Source organism: Moschus berezovskii, chromosome 2 (genome assembly GCF_049115385.1).
Source record: "Moschus berezovskii isolate FMDL1 chromosome 2, NW_MosBer_1.0, whole genome shotgun sequence".
Taxonomy (NCBI): domain Eukaryota; kingdom Metazoa; phylum Chordata; class Mammalia; order Artiodactyla; family Moschidae; genus Moschus; species Moschus berezovskii.
Genome location: NC_142461.1, coordinates 16,919,556 through 16,939,032, shown reverse-complemented (window position 1 = coordinate 16,939,032; position 19,477 = coordinate 16,919,556). Strand labels below are relative to the sequence as shown.

The 19,477-nt window shown below is 43.7% G+C and overlaps 1 pseudogene; it reads left to right on the top strand.

The window, feature by feature from the left end:
* Positions 1 to 1,672: 1,672 nt before the first annotated feature.
* LOC129538586 (protein arginine N-methyltransferase 1-like) lies at positions 1,673 to 2,849 on the top strand (annotated as a pseudogene).
* Positions 2,850 to 19,477: the final 16,628 nt, after the last annotated feature.

Genomic DNA, 19,477 nt, shown 5'->3' with positions numbered 1-19,477 from the left:
AAGGTCAGTTTTCATTCCAGTCCCAAAGAAAGGCAATGCCAAAGAATGCTCAAACTATTGTACAGTTGCACTCATCTTACACTCTAGAAAAGTAATGCTCAAAATTCTCCAAGCCAGCCTTCAGCAATACGTGAACCATGAATTTCCAGATGTTCAAGTTGGTTTTAGAAAAGGCAGAGGAACCAGAGATCAAATTGCCAACATCTGTTGGATCATGGAAAAAGCAAGAGAGTTCCAGAAAAACATCTATTTCTGCTTTATTGACTATGTCAAAGCCTTTGACTGTGTGGATCACAATAAACTGTGGAAAATTCTGAGAGATGGGAATACCAGACCACCTGACCTGCCTCTTGAGAAACCTATATGCAGGTCAGGAAGTAACAGTTACAACCGGACGTGGACCAACAGACTGGTTCCAAATAGGAAAAGGAGTACGTCAAGGCTGTATATTGTCACCCTGCTTATTTAACTTAGATGCAGAGTACATCATGAGGGACGCTGGGCTGGAGGAGGCGCAAGGTGGAATCAAGATTGCTGGGAGAAATATCAATCACCTCAGATATGCAGATAACACTACCCTTATAGCAGAAAGTGAAGAAGAACTAAAGAGCCTCTTGATGAAAGTGAAAGAGGAGAGTGAAAAAGTTGGCTTGAAGCTCAACATTCAGAAAACTAAGATCATGGCATCCGGTCCCATCACTTCATGGCAAATAGTTGGGGAAACAGTGGAAACAGTGGCTGACTTTATTTTTTTGGACTCCAAAATCACTGCAGATGGTGACTGCAGCCATGAAATTAAAAGATGCTTACTCCTTGGAAGGAAAGTTATGACCAACCTAGACAGCATATTAAAAAGCAGAGACATTACTTTGTACAAAGGTCCATCTAGTCAAGGCTATGGTTTTTCCAGTGGTCATGTATGGATGTGAGAGTTGGACTATAAAGAAAGCTGAGTGCCGAGGATTGATGCTTTTGAACTGTGGTGTTGAAGAAGACTCTTGAAAGTCCCTTGGAAAGCAAGGAGATCCAACCAGTCCATCCTAAAGGAGATCAGTCCTGGGTGTTCATTGGTAGGACTGATGCTAAAGTTGAAACTCCAATACTTTGGCCACCTGATGCGAAGAGCTGACTCATTGGAAAAGACCCTGATGCTGGAAAAGATTGAGGGCAGGAGGAGAAGGGGATGACGGAGGATGAGATGGCTGGATGGCATCACCGACACAGTGGTCATGGGTTTGGGTGGTCTCCGGGAGTTGGTGATGGACAGGGAGGCCTGGCGTGCTGCAGTTCATGGGATCGCAAAGAGTTGGACAAGACTGAGTGACTGAACTGAAATGAAAGCTGGAGTTCCCTGGTGGCCTAATGGTTAAGATGTGATGTTGTCACTCCCATGGCCTGGGTTCAATCCCTAGTCAGGGAGTATCCTGTAAGCCATTGTGGTGTGGCCATAAATAAATAAAACAGACTAGAGCCAAGCCAGTAAAAAGAAAAGAATAAAGACATAATAAAGATGAAAGCTGAATTAATAAAGATGAAAGCTGAATTAATGAATTTGAAAGCAGTAGAACTGAAAAGAATCTAAAAATTGTTTCTTAAGAAAAAAAATTAACAAATCAAAAGGGGGGAGGGGTCTCAGCAGCCAGAAGAAGAGTAGGCACGGCTGAAGATTGCGGCAGCCGAGGTCTCAAACTGCATCCTGGAGAATTTTGTAGCCACCTTGGCTAATGGGATGAGTCTCCAGCTACCTCTTGAAGGAGTAACTCCCCCCCACTTTTGTGCTTCCCTGTGTCTGCCCCCACTTCTGCCTTCCCTTCCCTCCCCTTCCCAGCTGTGGGCTGAGCTAGAGAGACTAGCAGAGAGACTGGACAGGTGGTCTCCTGTGGCCAGACTGAAAGCAGTGAGAAGCCCAATGCTGAGGATATGATGTCCAAAGATCGCTACTTTGACTGCTATGCTCACTTCACCATCCATGAGGAAGTGCTGAAAGGTCTGCAAATTCACGTACCACAACTCCATGTTTCATGGCCAGCACCTTTTCAAAGACAAGATGGTGCTGGACGTTGGCTCAGGCACAAGGATCCTCTATATGTTTACTCCAAGGCCAGGGCCCGCAGGGTCACTGGGATCGAGTGTTTCAGTAGCTCTGATTACATGATGAAGAATGTGAAAGACAACAAGTTAAGCCATCTGGTGACTATCATCAGGGGGAAGGTGGAGGAGGTGGACATCATTGCCATAGATGGGCTACTGCCTCTCCTATGAACTGATGCTCAACACCACGGTCTACGCCCAAGACAAGTGGCTGGTGCCCGACGGCCTCATCTTCTCAGACCGAGCCACGCTAGTATGTCAGAGCATCGAGGACCAGCCGAACAAAGACTATGTGATCCACTGGCAAGAGAACATGTGCAGCTTTGACATCTTGCATCAAAGATGTGGCCATCAAGGAGCCCCTGGTGGACGTGGTCGACCCCAAGCAGCTGGTCACCAACCTGCCTCATAAAGGAAGTGGATATCTACACGGTCAAGGTGGAAGACCTGACCTTCACTTCCCCCTTCTGCCTACAAGTGAAGCTGAATGGCTGCATGCATGCACTGGTGGCCGACTTCAACACTGAGTTCACCTGCTGCCACAAGAGGACTGGCTTCTGCACAGCGCTGAGTCCCCATCCCCTCACTGTAAACAGATGGTGTTCTACATGGAGGACTACCTGACAGCGAAGACAGGCGAGAAGATCTTTGGCATCATTGGCATGTGGCCCAATGCCAAGAACAACCGTGACCTGGACTTCACCATTGACCTACAGCTGTGTGAGCTCTCTTGCTCCACCGACTACTGGATGCACTAAGGCGGTGCCTGGGTTCTCCCACCCCAGCCAGGCTGGTTCTGCAAAGGGCCCAGGGGCTGCGGTGTTCTTAGGTGGTTTCGGGGCTCCCCCACCCCTCACTCCCGCCCACAGAAGGGGGTTTTATGCGCCGGGGTATGGAGGGCACATCATGACTATGTTTTTCATTACTTATGTTTTTATATGATTGTATTTATGCCAATAAATTCTCAGCTGGGATGGCAAAAAAAATAACAAATCAAACTATAATGAGATATCACCTCACACCTATCAGAATGGCTCTTATTAAAAAAAAAGACAACAAATAACAAGTGTTGGGGAGGATGTGAAGAGGAGAGAACTCTTGTGCGCTGTTTATGGGAATGTAAATTGAGGCAGCCACTATGAAAAATAGTATAGAGTTTTCTCTAAAAATTACAAATGGAACTACCATATGATCCAGCAATTCCACTTCTGGGTATTTTCCCAAAGAAACCAATAATACTATATTGGAAAGATATATGTGCCCCTATGTACACTGCAACATTATTTACTATAGCCAAGATATGGAAGCAGCCTAAGTGTCCCATCGACAGGTGAAATGAGTGGATAAAGAAGATGCGGTGTGTATACACACACACACACACACACACACACACAGTAGAATGTTACTCAACCATAAATAAGAATGAAATCTTGCCCTTTGCAACAACATGGATGGACCTAGAGGGTATTATGATAGTGAAATATGGCAGACAGAGAAAGGCAAATACTGTATGATTTTGCTTATATATGGAATCTTAAAAAAAACAAATTAATAAACATAACAAAACAGAACAAACTTATCAATACAGAGAACAAACTGGTGGTTGCCAGAGAGAGGGGGTTGAGGGGAGGAAAGAATCAGATGAAAAAGACTAAGAGGTACAAACTTCCAGTTACAATATGCACCCAAATCATGGGGGTGAAATGCACAGCATGGGGAATAGAGTCAATAATCTTGTAATGTATTTGTATAATGACAGAAGCTTCCTAGATGTATCGATCATCTACAGTGATCACTTTGTAATGGATACAAACATCGAATCACTATGTTGTGCACCTGGAACTAACATGGTGTTGCAGGTTAATTATACTTCAATAAAATAAATAAAGGAATAAAATAAAACATTGAAATAGCTAGACCATGGCTGAATTTATTAAAAGACAAATATAATTAACTAGTTCATGTAATTAATGAAGATTAAAATGTAAAATTAGGACTTCTGTGGTGGTCCAGTAAGGCTAAGACTCTGCGCTCCCAATGCAGGGGGCCCAGGTTCAACCCCTGGTCAGGGAACTAGATACTACATGTCACAACAAAGATCAAAGATCTTGCATGCTGTAAGTAAGACCTGGTGCAGCCAAATAAATTAATTAACTAAATATTTTAAAAATAATTTTTTAATGTAAAATTATAAGAAAAAGCTGGGAGTGGAAGTGGTAGGAGGGAGAGGAGGGGAGGAGGATGAGGAGATGCAATGCAATCTCCCCTTCTCATACCTTGCTCTCTTACTAGGAGGGTGGATACTGAAGTAGTTTCTTGGGGGAATATGTTTCTTTCAATTTTGCCATAAAACATTCTCCTATTCAGGTTTCAGTCACTGGTAACCGACAGAAACCCTACTCTAAACTAGCTCAGGGAAAAAGAAGTTTTAGTAGATAAAAACAAATCTCTAGGGCTTCAGGTGTGGCTGGGTCCAGGTGCTTAACAGGTGATTGCTCTTCACTGGTTAGCTCTTATTCATTCTGAGTTGACTTGATTTTCTAACAGGCTTTCTCCAGATGGAAGGAAAAAGTGGTCCCAGGCTGCTTTAGACTAGGTGGTCTTTACAGCTCACTCCTAAAAGAAAAAAAAAGAGAGAGTGTGTGTGTCTTTTCTGGTATTTCTGGCAAATTCTCAATAATTACGTTTGATTGTATCTTATGTCCAAGCTAGAACCAGTGTCTACAGTGAGGAGAATGGAATTCTCTAATCAGGACATCATTGAGACCAGGGATTGGGTTAGTCCCACTTGATCCACATGATGTGACCAGGATTACAATGGAAAAGGACTGAGAATTCCCTGGTGGTCCAGTGGTTAGGACTCCGCACTTTCACTGCTGAGGGTGTGGTTGAGAAGCTAAGATCTCACACACACACAAACACACAAACAGAAGACAGCAGTGAGGGGACAGTATGTTCCCCAAAAGAAAAGGTTATTAGGAGATAAAAATTATGGATTCAGTCTACAAAACCTCAGGCTGGGATGGATGAAGTTGACCCTCACATTCTGCTAAAGAGCTGGTGCTTCCTATGCTGGAGTCCCCAGATAAGCCTTTGCCCTCCATCAAACCCCTTCCTTACAAGATTTTTTCCTCCTGGGTGCTGTTGCTCCTTCTTGCAATCTGGCTTCCATTCCCTACCCACCAAAATCCATCAGAATTGTTCTTTTGTGGTGGATCCCCTACTTTAAATAAAGTTCCCATTACTTTCCATGGGGCTTTCAAGTCTGAGAAAATCTGGAATCGTGGCTTCAACCCCATATTTGAAGTGAAGGAAAGAAGAATCCAAGACAGAAGAGAGGAAGTAGGAATTTCTATTTTCTTTTCTATCACAGGTTCAGGTCTGCTTTCCAGAACTGAACCTGTGAAAGTTACCTATAGGTGCATAACAAATTATACCAAAACTTAACAGATGTACCTAAACAACCTTTTGAGGGTCAATTTGAAAAAATATATTGGACTTTGTCCCAGTGGTCTAGTGGTTGAGAATCGCCTGCCACTGCAGGGGACACTAGTTCGATCCCTGGTCCAGGAAGATTCCACAAGCTGCAGAGCAACTAAGCTCGTGCACCACAACTGCTTAGCCTGTGCTTCAGAGCCCTCGTTCCACAACAAGAGAAGCCCCCACAGTGAGACGCCACACACCACAATTAGAAAGTAGCCCCCACTCGCCACAACTAGAGAAGGCCCATGAGCAGCAATGAAGACCCAGTGGAGTCAAAAATAAATAAAGTTAAGTTTTATGAAAATTAAAACATATATTGGCAGTTTCTTTCAAAATTAAATATGAATCTATGACTCAGTCATTTCGATACTCAGTATTTATCCAAGAAAAAGCATGTTTCTTCCTAAAACCTGTACACAAATATTCATGGAGCTTTATTTGTAATAGTCCAAAACTGGAAACTGGACTTCCCTGATGGTGCAGTAGATAAGAATCTGGATGCCAGTGTAGGGGACATGGGTTCAATCCCTGGTCCGGGAATATTCCATATGCTGTGGAGCAACTAAGCCGTGTGCCACAGCTTCTGAGCCCGTGCTCTGGGGCCCTTGGACCACAAATTCTGAGCCTGTGTGCTACAACTACTGAAGCCTGCAGGCCTAGAACCTGTGCTATGCAACAAGAGAAACCACCATACTGAGAAGCCCACACAGTTCAAGAAGAGTAGCCCCCACTCACGACAACTAGAGAGAGCCTGCACTCAGCAAGGAAGACCCAGTGCAACCAAAACCAATAATAAAAAAGAAAAACCAGAAACTAACCTGGTGTCCATCAACCAATGAATGGATAAATGGACCATGGGATATGCATACCATGAAATGCTACAGAGAAATAAAAAGGATATTCATACACAAAAGAATCAAAAAAGGCAGTTCAACACTGCACATGTGTGCTGATCATCTCAATATATAATGAAAAGATGCTTGATAAAATTCAATAGCCAGTATGGAATAGAATATTTATTGATATATGTAAGGGAAATTATTTTGCAGCCATTTTCAATCATTAATGGACATATGGGATTTCATTGAATGGCAGACCCTCATTCAGTAGGTCTGGTTATAGACCTGAGAGTCTGAAGTTCTACCAAAATCTCTAGTGATGGTGAGCTGCCAACCTAAGTGTGATTCATAGATCACCAGCTTCAGCATCCCTCAGTTCAGTTCAGTTCAGTCTCTCAGTCGTGTCCACCTCTTTGCGACCCCATGAATCACAACACGCCAGGCCTCCCTGTCCATCACCAACTCCCGGAGTTCACACAAACTCATGTCCACAGAGTCGGTGATGCCATCCAGCCATCTCATTCTCTGTTGTCCACTTCTCCTCCCGCCCCCAACCTTTCCCAGCATCAGTCTTTTCCAGTGAGTCAACTCGTCGCATGAGATGGCCAAAGTATTGCAGTTTCAGCTTTAGCATCAGTCCTTCCAATGAACACCCAGGATTGATCTTTAAAATGGACTGGTTGGATCTCCTTGCAGTATAAGGGACTCTCAAGAGTCTTCTCCAGCACCACAGTTCAAAAGCATCAATTCTTCGGCGATCAGCTTTCTTCACAGTCCAACTCTCACATCCATACATGACCACGGGAAAAACCATAGCCTTGACTAGACGGACCTTGGTTGGCAAAGTAATGTCTCTGCTTTTTAATATACTATCTAAGTTGGTCATAATTTTCCTTCCAAGGAGTAAGCGTCTTTTAATTTCATGGCTGCAATCACCATCTGAAGTGATTTTGGAGCCCAAAAAAATAAAGTCTGACACTGTTTCCACTGTTTTCCCATCTATTTCCCATGAAGTGATGGGACCAGATGCCATGATCTTTGTTTTCTGAATGTTGAGCTTCAAGCCAACCTTTTCACTCACCTCTTTCACTTTCATCAAGAGGCATTTGAGTTTCTCTTCACTTTCTGCCATAAGGGTGGTGTCATCTGCATATCTGAGGTTATTGATATTTCTCCCAGCAATCTTGATTCCAGCTTGTGCTTCTTCCAGCCCAGCGTTCCTCATGATGTACTCTGCATAGAAGTCAAATAAGCAGGGTGACAATATACAGCCTTGACGTACTCCTTTACCTATTTGGAACCAGTCTGTTGTTCCATGTCCAGTTCTGACTGTTGCTTCCTGACCTGCATACAGGTTTCTCAAGAGGCAGGTCAGGTGGTCTGGTATTCCCATCTCTCAGAATTTTCCACAGTTTATTGTGATCCACACAGTCAAAGGCTTTGGCATAGTCAATGAAGCAGAAATAGATGTTTTTCTGGAACTCTCTTGCTTTCTTCATGATCCAGCAGATGTTGGCAATTTGATCTCTGGTTCCTCTGCCTTTTCTAAAACCTGCTTGAACATCTGGGAGTTCACAGTTCACATATTGCTGAAGCCTGGCTTGGAGAATTTTGAGCATGACTTTACTAGCGTGTGAGATGCGTGCAATTGTGCGGTAGTTTGAGCATTCTTTGGCATTGCCTTTCTTTGGGATTGGAATGAAGACTGACCTTTTCCAGTCCTGTGGCCACTGCTGAGTTTTTCAAATTTGCTGACATATTGAGTGCAGCACTTTCACAGCATCATCTTTCGAGATTTGAAATAGCTCAACTGGAATTCCATCACCTCCACTAGCTTTGTTTGTAGTGGTGCTTTCTAAGGCCCACTTGACTTCACATTCCAAGATGTCTGGCTCTAGGTCAGTGATCACATTATCGTGACTATCTTGGTCTTGAAGATATTTTTTGCACAGTTCTGTGTATTCTTGCCACCTCTTCTTAGTATCTTCTACTTCTGTTAGGTCCATACCATTTCTGTCCTTTATCGAGCCCATCTTTGCATGAAATGTTCCCTTGGAATCTCTAATTTTCTTGAAGAGATCTCTTATCTTTCCTATTCTGTTGTTTTCCTCTATTTCTTTGCATTGATCACTGAGGAAGGCTTTCTTATCTCTCCTTGCTATTCTTTGGAACTCTGCATTCAGATGCTTATATCTTTCCTTTTCTCCTTTGCTTTTCGCCTCTCTTCTTTTCACAGCTATTTGTAAGGCCTCCTCAGACAGCCATTTCGCTCTTTTGCATTTCTTTTCCATGGGGATGGTCTTGGTCCCTGTCTCTTGTACAATGTCACGAACCTCCGTCCAGAGTTCATCAGGCACTCTATCAATCAGATCTAGTCCCTTAAATCTATTTCTCACTTCCACTGTATAATCATAAGGGATTTGATTTAGGTCATATCTGAATGGTCTAGTGGTTTTCCCTACTTTCTTCAATTTCAGTCTGAATTTGGCAATAAGGAGTTCATGATCTGAGCCACAGTCAGCTCCTGGTCTTGTTTTTGCTAACTGTATACAGCTTCTCCATCTTTGGCTGCAAAGAATATAATCAATCCGATTTCGGTGTTGACTATCTGGTGATGTCCACGTGTAGAGTCTTCTCTTGTGTTGTTGGAAGAGGGTGTTTGCTATGACCAGTGCATTCTCTTGACAAAACTCTATTAGCCTTTGCCCTGCTTCATTCCGTGCTCCATCGCCAAATTTGCCTGTCACTCCAGGTGTTTCTTGACTTCCTACTTTTGTATTCTAGTCCCCTATAATGAAAAGGACATCTTTTTTGGGTGTTAGTTCTAAAAGGTTTTGTAGGTCTTCATAGAACCGTTCAACTTCGGCTTCTTCAGCATTACTGGTTGGGGCATAGGCCTGGATTACTTTTGCCTTGGAAACGAACAGAAATCATTCTGTCATTTTTTAGATTGCATCCAAGTACTGCATTTCGGACTCTTTTGTTGACCATGATGGCTACTCCATTTCTTCTAAGGGATTCCTGCCCACAGTAGTAAATATAATGGTCATCTGAGTTAAATTCACCCATTCCAGTCTATTTTAGTTCACTGATTCCTAGAATGTCTATGTTCATTCTTGCCATCTCCTGTTTGACCACTTCCAATTTGCCTTGATTCATGGACCTAACATTCCAGGTTCCTATGCAATATTGCTCTTTATAGCACCGGACCTTGCTTCTATCACCAGTCACATCCACAACTGGGTATTGGTTTTGCTTTTGCTCCATCCCTTTATTCCTTCTAGAGCTATTTCTCCACTGATCTCCAGTAGTATACTGGGCACCTACTGACCTGGGGAATTCCTCATTCAGTATCCTATCATTTTGCCCTTTGATACTGTTCATGGGGATCTCAAGGCAAGTATACTGAAGTGGTTTGCCATTCCCTTCTCCAGTGGACCACATTAGGCTGTGGTCCGGCATCTCTCGCGTCTGTGCCGCCGGGGCCGGCGTCTCACGCGTCTGCTCAGCATCCCTAGATGGATGTATTTTAATTGGAAAACCAAGGGAAGGAATCAAGTGTTTATTCCACCTATTCTGTATGAATTGTACCTCAAAATAACCAAACAGTTTATGAGGAAGTTATTTATAGAAGACTTCCAGCTTTTAAATGAGACAGTTCAGTTCAGTTCAGTCGCTCAGTCGTGTCCGACTCTTTGCGACCCCATGAATCACAGCACGCCAGGCCACCCTGTCCATCACCAACTCCCAGAGTTCACTCAAACTCATGTCCATCGAGTCGGTGATGCCATCCAGCCATCTTATTCTCTTGTCGTCCCCGTCTCCTCCCGCCCCCAATCCTTCCCAGCATCAGAGTCTTTTCCAGTGAGTCAACTTGTTGCATGAGGTGGCCAAAGTATTGGAGTTTCAGCTTTATCATCAGTCCTTCCAATGAACACCCAGGGTTGATCTCCTTTAGAACGGACTAGTTGGATCTCCTTGCAGTCCAAGGGACTCTCAAGAGTCTTCTCCAGCACCACAGTTCAAAAGCATCAGTTCTTCAGCGATCAGCTTTCTTCACAGTCCAACTCTCACATCCATACATGACCACGGGAAAAACCATAGCCTTGACTAGATGGACCTTGGTTGGCAAAGTAATGTCTCTGCTTTTTAATATGCTATCTAGGTTGGTCATAACTTTCCGCCCTCCAAGGAGTAAGCGTCTTTTAATTTCATGGCTGCAATCAGCATCTGCAGTGATTCTGGAGCCCAAAAAATAAAGTCTGACACTGCTTCCACTGTTTCCCCATCTATTTCCCATGAAGTGATGGGACCAGATGCCATGATCTTCGTTTTCTGAATGTTGAGCTTCAAGCCGACCTTTTCACTCTCCTCTTTCACTTTCATCAAGAGGCTTTTGAGTTCCTCTTCACTTTCTGCCATAAGGGTGGTGTCATCTGCATATCTGAGGTTATGATATTTCTCCCAGCAATCTTGATTCCAGCTTGTGCTTCTTCCAGCCCAGCGTTCCTCATGATGTACTCTGCATATAAGTTAAATAAGCAGGGTGACAATATACAACCTTGATGTACTCAATGCTAGAATTAGAATATCACCATTTCCTAATGCCCAATGAAATAAAAGATCTAACTTTGGCTGCTTAAACTAGTGAGGAAAAGCTGATGGGAAGCTTGCGATGAATAGATGAAGCTGGCAAGAACTGAACCCACTGATCAACTGTAACATCATAAGAGAGGCAGCCAGAAACTGTATGTCTCCCACCCTACCCACCCCCATGCTCCCCACGTGAGGCAATAAGAAATATCGATTGGAACACCACTCAGGTGCCACCTCCAAGACTTTGGCAGGCATTCCCCCAGCTGCCAGAGGGGTGTTCCTGCCTGTTGCTGACACTTGGGGTCCCCCCATGGGTTAACCACAGTTTATTCTCCTGTCCTAAAAACACACCCACTTGAGGGCACAAAGCCCCACCCCTTGCCTCCAACCAGAACAATTCTCAAGGACTGTCCCAGCTCCAGAGCTCCCTGTGGTCAGCTGAGACCTTGGTTTCTACCATGTCACAGGCCTACTACTCCTTCTGCCCTATTCCACCTCCCCCACTCCCCTAGGCCTCGATCCTGAGAGCCCTCCCAGTAAAAACTTCCTTTGACAAATCTCTCAGAGTCTAGGCTCCCAGCAACCCGCCCTATGGCACCACCCTGACATATATTTGCCAAAAAACTGAGCCTCCATCTGATCAATTCTGTAGAAATACTAGGGGACAGAAGAACATGGCAAACACCACCACAAGGATTTTCTCAGCAAAACCAAGACTACATAATCCTTGCAGGGCAAATTACCTGTTGCCTTCAATGAACAGACAGCAAGAAAACTGAAAAGAGGGAAACAGAATTTATAAATTGAAGGAGATTTCAGAGCCATGTGTGGCTCTTCCTTGAATGCAGATTTGAATAAATCAAATGAAAAAAATAACAAGATAATCAGGAAAATAACAATGACAAAATATTTTATGCTATTAAGGAACTGATGTTTAAATTTTAAGATGTGATAATGGCATTACAATTTTCGTCATTAACTTTTTAAAAGTATTTATTTATTTGTTTGGCTGCATCAGGTCTTAGATGTGACATGTGGGATCTAGTTTCCTAACCAGGGATCGAACCCAGGACCCCTGCATTGGGAGCTCAGAGTCTTAGACATTGGACCATCAGGGAAGTCCCTTCTATAAGTTTTAGTTCTAGGTTTTTATTTAGGTGTAATGATCCACTTTGAGGGGTTTTTTTAATTATTCAAAGTATGAATCTAAGTGTAATTTTTCTAAATCATTATTTTTATTGCCTCTCCAAGAAGAAAAATTCAATTAACTAAAATTTCAATGATTGATTTAAATTTAAACTTAATTTTTTCCTAATGAGAGAAATTAAATACTAAGGAATAAGATTTTTTCAGGTAGGGTTGAGCTATGGAGGGCCACAAGCCATTGTTAACAGGTAAGTTTTTTCACTCCCCTTATAAGAACCCATTTCTGCCTGCTATAGGCAATACCACCTCCCCTGAGAATGCATGATCCAGGTTGAATTTTTAATTTTTCAGTTTTGGGGGTTTTAACACATAGATGTCGATTGTCTCAGTACTGTTTGTTGAAAGACTATGCTTTCTCCACCAAATGCTTTCCATTTCTATGGAAAATTAGTTGACCATAGGAGATCCAACCAGTCCATTCTAAAGGAGATCAATCCTGGGTGTTCATTGGAAGGACTGATTCTAAAGCTGAAACTCCAATACTTTGGCCACCTCATGCGACAAGTTGACTCACTGGAAAAGAGTCTGATGCTGGGAAGGATTGGAGGCGGGAGGAGAAGGGGACGACAGAGAATGAGATGGCTGGATGGCATCACCGACTCGATGGACATGAGTTTGAGTGAACTCTGGGAGTTGGTGATGGACAGGGAGGCCTGGCATGCTGTGATTCATGGGGTCGCGGAGAGGCAGACATGACTGAGCGACTGAACTGAACTGAACTGAACTGATGGGAGTCTATTTTTGGACTTTATTCTTTTGATGCATTTGTGTATCTTTACACCAGTATATATTATCTTGACTTTTGTAGTTTTATGATATCAGGTAATATAAATCCTTGAACTTCATTCTTTTTTTTCCAAAGTTGCTTTGGTTTTACTGAGTTATTTGCATTTCCATATAAACATTAGAATCAGCTCATCAAATTCCACGGAAAAACCTACTGAGATTTTGATTGGGATTACACTGCATGTGTACGTCAGCTTATGGGAGAATTAACATCTTAATAATATTGAGCCATCTGATCCATCTATGAATACTATATAAATATGCTGCTGCTGCTGCTGCTAAGTTGCTTCAGTCGTGTCCGACTCTGTGCGACCCCATAGACGGCAGCCGACCAGGCTCCGCCGTCCCTGGGATTCTCCAGGCAAGAACACTGGAGTGGGTTGCCATTTCTTTCTCCAATGTGTGAAAGTGAAAAGTGAAAGTGAAGTCGCTCAGTCGTGTCCGACTAGTAGCGACCCCATGGACTGCAGCCTACCAGGCTCCTCTGTCCATGCAATTTTCTAGGCAAGAGTACTGGAGTGGCTTGCCATTGCCTTCTCCGATGTAATTATATGTGCGTGCATATATCCATTTAAGTTCTCTCAGCAATTTTTTTAGTACAGGTCTTACAAATCTTTTGTCAAATTAATATTTCAGTTCAGTTCAGTTCAGTCGCTCAGTCGTGTCTGACTCTCCGCGACCCCATGAATCACAGCACGCCAGGCCTCCCTGTCCATCACCAACTCCCAGAGTTCACTCAAACCCATGTCCATCGCAGTCGGTGATGCCATCCAGCCATCTCATTCTCTGTCGTCCCCTTCTCCTCCTGCCCCCAACCTTTCCCAGCATCAGAGTCTTTTCCAGTGAGTCAACTCATCGCATGAGGTGGCCAAAGTATTGCAGTTTCAGCTTTAGCATTTAAGCACTTTTAAATCTTTGATGCTGTTGTAAAGGGGATGGGGCTTTTTTGACAAGGCTTTTAAAATTTTAATTGGTAGTATATAGAAAGACAACCACAAAAATTGTGACGAATATCCTGATAAATATGAGAGGTGTATGAAGAAACACAAAAATGTTTTCTTTGTGGTACAGAATATTTAAACAGTATATGTTTCAACTGGAAGTCTAAATATTAATGTTTAATTTTTTTTTTTTTTTACTGCAGAACATGTGGGATCTTAGTTCTCCTTTCAGGGACTGAACCTATGCCCTTGACAGTGAAAGTTCAGAGTCCTAACCCCTGGATCACCAGAGAATTCCCTAATGTTTAACATTTAACACAACTCCATCCAAAATTCTTTTTTCCTTTATTTTTTTTTCAGAATTTGACAAAACTTTTAAAAGTCATCTGAAAGAGTAATCAAAGCTAGTTAAGAACATTTGAAAGAAAAGAAACTAGCTTTGCCAGATTGAAAGCCCAATACAGATTTGCTACTAGAGCAGTTAATATTGTCTGCTACAAGAATACATTGGGCAGATTAATAATACTCAATAGCTCAGAAGTTGACCCTGGGACAGTCAAGATTGTCATATATAACAAAGCAGAGAGTTCATTGAGGAGGGATTGTTCTTTTAATAAATGGCTCAAGGACACATAATAATTTGGAAGATAACAAAGAGAACATATAAAGTTCAGAGGATTAAAGGACAAAAAGTAAAAGATAATAATGATGTCACAAAAGCAGTGGGAACCGTCCTGAACACATCATTGTTTTCTGCATAAAGCAGCAGAGAAAGTTACAAAGCAAGACACTAGATAGAAGAGTATTCACCTTTCAGTCTTTTGTGCTGCTGAAGCCTGTGGGCACTGGATGGGGAAGTGATGTGTATGTAGTCAGGGCTAGCTGGTGAGGGGCAGAAAAATCTGAGGAATCAGAGGTGAGAGAGGCCAAGAGTAGGGTAGGAAGGGAAACTGCGTGCTCCTCCCGCCCCCAGGCCTGTGAGGCTAGGCCCTTCTTCCCGATATCAGGCTGGAGACTCAGAGTCCTTCCAGCCACACAGCAACTCAACACAGGAAACCAGATGGTCAGAAAAATAAAGGATAAATAATAACCAAACTACACAAGTGTTGAAAATATTAAAGGACATGCAAGATTCAATGAAAGAAGAAGATGTAAAAATGAAATAATAAAGTAATGGGATAGCCAAGAAAAAAGATAAGCCAATTTAAAAGAAAAAACTCAGGGGAGTTCGTTGGTGGTCTGGTGGCGGTGGTTTAGTCACTAAGTTGTGTCCGACGTCTGCGACGCCATGGACTGTACCCCTCCAGGCTCCTCTGTCCATAGAATTTTCCAGGCAAGAATACCAAAGTGGGTTGCCATTTCCTTCCCCAGGGGATCTTCCCAACTCAGGAATCAAACTCAGGTTTCCTGCATTGCTGGTGGATTCTTTACCAACTGAGCCACTTGGTGGACTAGAGGTTAGGATTCAGTGCTTTCATTACCATGGTCAGAGTTCAATTCCAGGTGGGGGAACTGGAATCCCGTAAGCTGTACGGTGTGACCCAATAATAACAAGAGAAGAAAAACTCAGAATGATAGTTTTGCTAGACAGGTATATCTAAACCTGAGACAGCAAAACCATTTCTAAACATGTTTATTTTTAATGAAAAAACAAACAAACAAAAAAACCCAGGAAGAAGCAAGCCAAGAGTATGAACCTGTAGAAGGACACTCAGACTGCGGGGCTGGGGTAGAGGGCAGGCCCTGGACTGCAACACCCCTGCCGCCGGCCAGGCACTCCTGCCCTATAGACCAGCAGCCGCCCTGTCAGATGATGGCTGCACGTCGAGTCTGCACCGCGTTCCTGGGCTAGCAGAGGGCCAGACACACCTCACCTTGCTGGGGTTGCAGGAAAACCTGCGGCCTAGAGCGACCCCAAGCTCCAGACCGGAACTGCTCGCTTCAGACAAAGCTTCCCTGGGGGCTGGATTGGCGATCTCTGACGTCCAGGTGGACAGAGCCAGCCTTGTCTGTGGCCCAGGCTCTGTGCTCGAGACCCGTCCTGGCTTCCTCAGATTCCCCGGGCGTCCTCTCTGGCCACCACTGCTGCTGACGGTCCCTGGGCAAGAAAAGCCAGCCAACCACACGGAGAGTACATTCAGCAGGGGCTGGCTGGGGGCTTTCAGGTTCCCCCCTGTCTTGTTGGGAAGTTTTCTTTATTTCTCTTTGGTCATTTGCTTTTTAACTTTTTTAAAGTATTGATTTATTTGAATGCACCAAGTCTTGGTTGCTGCACTTGGGATCTTCGATTGTAGTTGCAGCATGCGAACCCTTCGTTGTGGCATGTGGGATCTAGTTCCCTGACCAGGGATTGAACCCCAGCCTCCTGTATTGGAAGCACAGAGTCTTAGCCACTGGACCACCAGGGAAGCCCCCTATTTTTTAACTATTTTATATGAGTATGGATGTAACACATCACATAAAAATCACAAAAGAGAATATAGTGATGAAAAGCTCTTGGTCCCTCACCACCCCCCACCCCCAACACATTCCCATCCGCCCAGGCCTCCACTGCCACCTGGCTCTAGGGAGGCTTTTCAAGGTAATTTATGCAAACACATATGGAACTCTCACCCTCTTTTTATCTTTTACACAAACTGAAGCACATGAGGCTTGCCACATTTTGCTTTTTGACTTAAAAGTGAGCCTGAAAGATCATTCCACATCACCAGTCCAGATAGAGTTGTCACAGTGCATTTGAAATGATTCGGTGTTCTATTCTATGAATGAGCCCTGATGAGGAATGTGCTAGATCAATCACTGTAATATAGCACCATCTCTGTCCCCTTGTATATCTTCACTGCTTTCCCAGAATCCCTTTCCAGTATGATGTAGGCTGGATTCTGCCCAGGAGGGGCCCTCTCACCTGATTCCAAAGGCTGAAGGAAGTAGGAGCCATTGCTGTCTACGTGCAGCTATGGGTAAGCAGCAAAAATCATTGCTGGGGTCTTTCTTGGCTTCTGGGGTCCCCCTTGTAAGACCCTCACTTCAGTGCTATGGGCAACTGAGATCCTTGGTGCCAGCTTCCAGAGGCTCCTGGTGTCCTCCTGGGGAACCCCTGCTTCGGTCCTGCTGGCACCTGGGATCGCGGGTTGGCACTTCCCTGCCACTCCTCACTCCCATTGTCTTTCTGTCCTTGCCTCCCCCAGCCCCTCCAGTGCTGCTGCAAGTCTCCACTTCCTTGTATTAACCTCTCTCTACTCGAAATACCTAGAGTGGCTTCTGACTTCCTGATTAAACCTTGAATGATACAAACAGGGCTGCTTCCATATCCTTGTGTGTGCTCATGAACCCATGGGCCGCTCTAACTGGAACATAAATTCCTACAAGTAAAATTTCCACGTCAGTTTAAATTTTGGTGGTGTATTATTCAGCTCGTGCTGCCGTAACAAAGTACCACAGACTGAGTGGCTTCAGCAACGGAAATTTATGTCCTCACAGTCTGGAGGCCCAGAGTCTGAGATCAAGGTGTGTGCAGGCGTGGTTTCTTCTGAGGCTTCACAGATGACCGTCTTCTTCCTGTGCGTTTACGTGTATGTGTGCATGTCCACATTTCCTCTTCTTGCAGGGACACTGGTCATAGTGGATAGAGTCCACCCTAATGACCTCATTTTAATGTTATTACCTTCCTAAAGACCCTCTCTTCAAATGCACTCATGTTCTGAAGTACTGGAGTTAGGATTTCAAACATATGAATTTGTGGGGGGGCCCACAACTCAGCCCATAAGAGAAAGCTGTTACCAACTCACTTTCTCCCCAGAATCTACCAACCTACGTGCCTTATATCAACGCACAAAGGAGCCCAGGCTCCATACACTTGCCCCAAGAGTCTCAGGCAAACTCAGTGAGCTCTACTGTCTAACAGGTAGGAAAAGGCACATGGTGTTGTTTTAACTTGCCTTTCTCTTACTCTGAGTGAGGTTAACAGCTATTTCATGAGTTTATGAGTCATCTGTGTTTCCTTTTCTGAGAAAGGTTTGTTCACAATCTTTGTCCACTTTTAAAAAAAAAATTTTGCAATTAAAAAAAATTTATCTTTTATTATATTTTATTTGGGGCCATGCCAGTGACATGTGAGATCTTAGTTCACCAATCAGGAATCCATCCTGCACCCCCTCCAGTGGAATCCAGGTTTTAACTGCTGGACCTGTCCATTTTTCTATTGGCTTATTTGTCTTTTTCTTATTGTTTTGTGGAAGGGCTTCATTAAAGACATTTACCCAATATACCATGCAAATATTTGTCATTTATCTTTCAACTTTGTTCATAATTTTTCTATAATTCAGTGATATTTTATTTTTATGTAAATTACCCATATTTTATGGCATATTCTATGTCATTCTCAGAAAGTCCTTTCCAACTTTGAGGTTATAAAATAAATTTTCTTGTGTTTTCTTTTAGAACTTTATTGTATTTTTTTTGCCACACAGCATGTAGGATAGTTCCCTGACTAGGGATCAAACCCATGCCCCCTGCAGTAGAAGCTCAGAGTCTTAACCACTGGACCACCAGGTAATTCCCTCTTTTACTTCTTTAATATTTTACTTTTCACATCAATACCTTTGATGCACTTGAAACTTATTTTAATGTAAGGTATTAGGAACAATGTCTCTTTTGGTAGGTGTTTATCCAGCTGTCCCAACACCAGCCCCTCTTTCTTCCACCAATCTGAAGTGCTATATTTATTATTTACTGAACTCCTCTGAGCATTTGGGTCTATTTTCATGCTTCCTATATACCAGCCTATTTGAGACCTTCTTCACTCTTCTCAAACCTCTGACCTCAACATCTGCCCACTTCTGATATATCAGATGACCTTGCCTTTTAGTTCAGAAGGAAATGGAAGGATTCATGGGGGATCACCTTCTGCTCAAAATGGAAGAGCCCTGGGACGTCCCTGGTGGTCCAGTGGTTAAGTCTCTGTGCTTCCATCCCAGGGGGCATGGGTTGGATCCCTGTTCGGGGAACTACGATCCTGCATGCCTCAAAGTGCAGCAAAATAAATAAATAAATAAAAATGAAATGGAAGGCCCACCCTCCCTCCTCTCTAAGGTAGCCACTCCATCCAAGTCTGAGAGCCCAGCTTCCCAAGCCCCCAAAACTTGCTCTTCTGTGCTCAACATCTGTTGTTTCCCTACCCCTTCTCGATGTTCATTCAAATGGACTCAAGTCTCTCACACATTAAAAACAAATACAAACAAAGAGGCTCCTTCAATTCTGTGATCCTCTGCAGCTACTGCAGTCTTTACTCTGACCTTCAGGCCCCAAGCCTCTGAGAGCATCATCTACTTCCTGTCTCTCATTCCCGTCTCTGGTGAACTCCTCAGGCCACTGAGTCCTTCCACCCCCATCAGCCTCTGGTCCGGATGCTGGGACACTGGGCCGTGCTCAGTCCTCTGCTCTGTCCTCCCAATTCTAAGCACCGCAGGCTCAGTCAACATGGAGCAGGACTCAGACTGGACAGGATGTGGCTCAGCGTATCCACATCCACGTAGC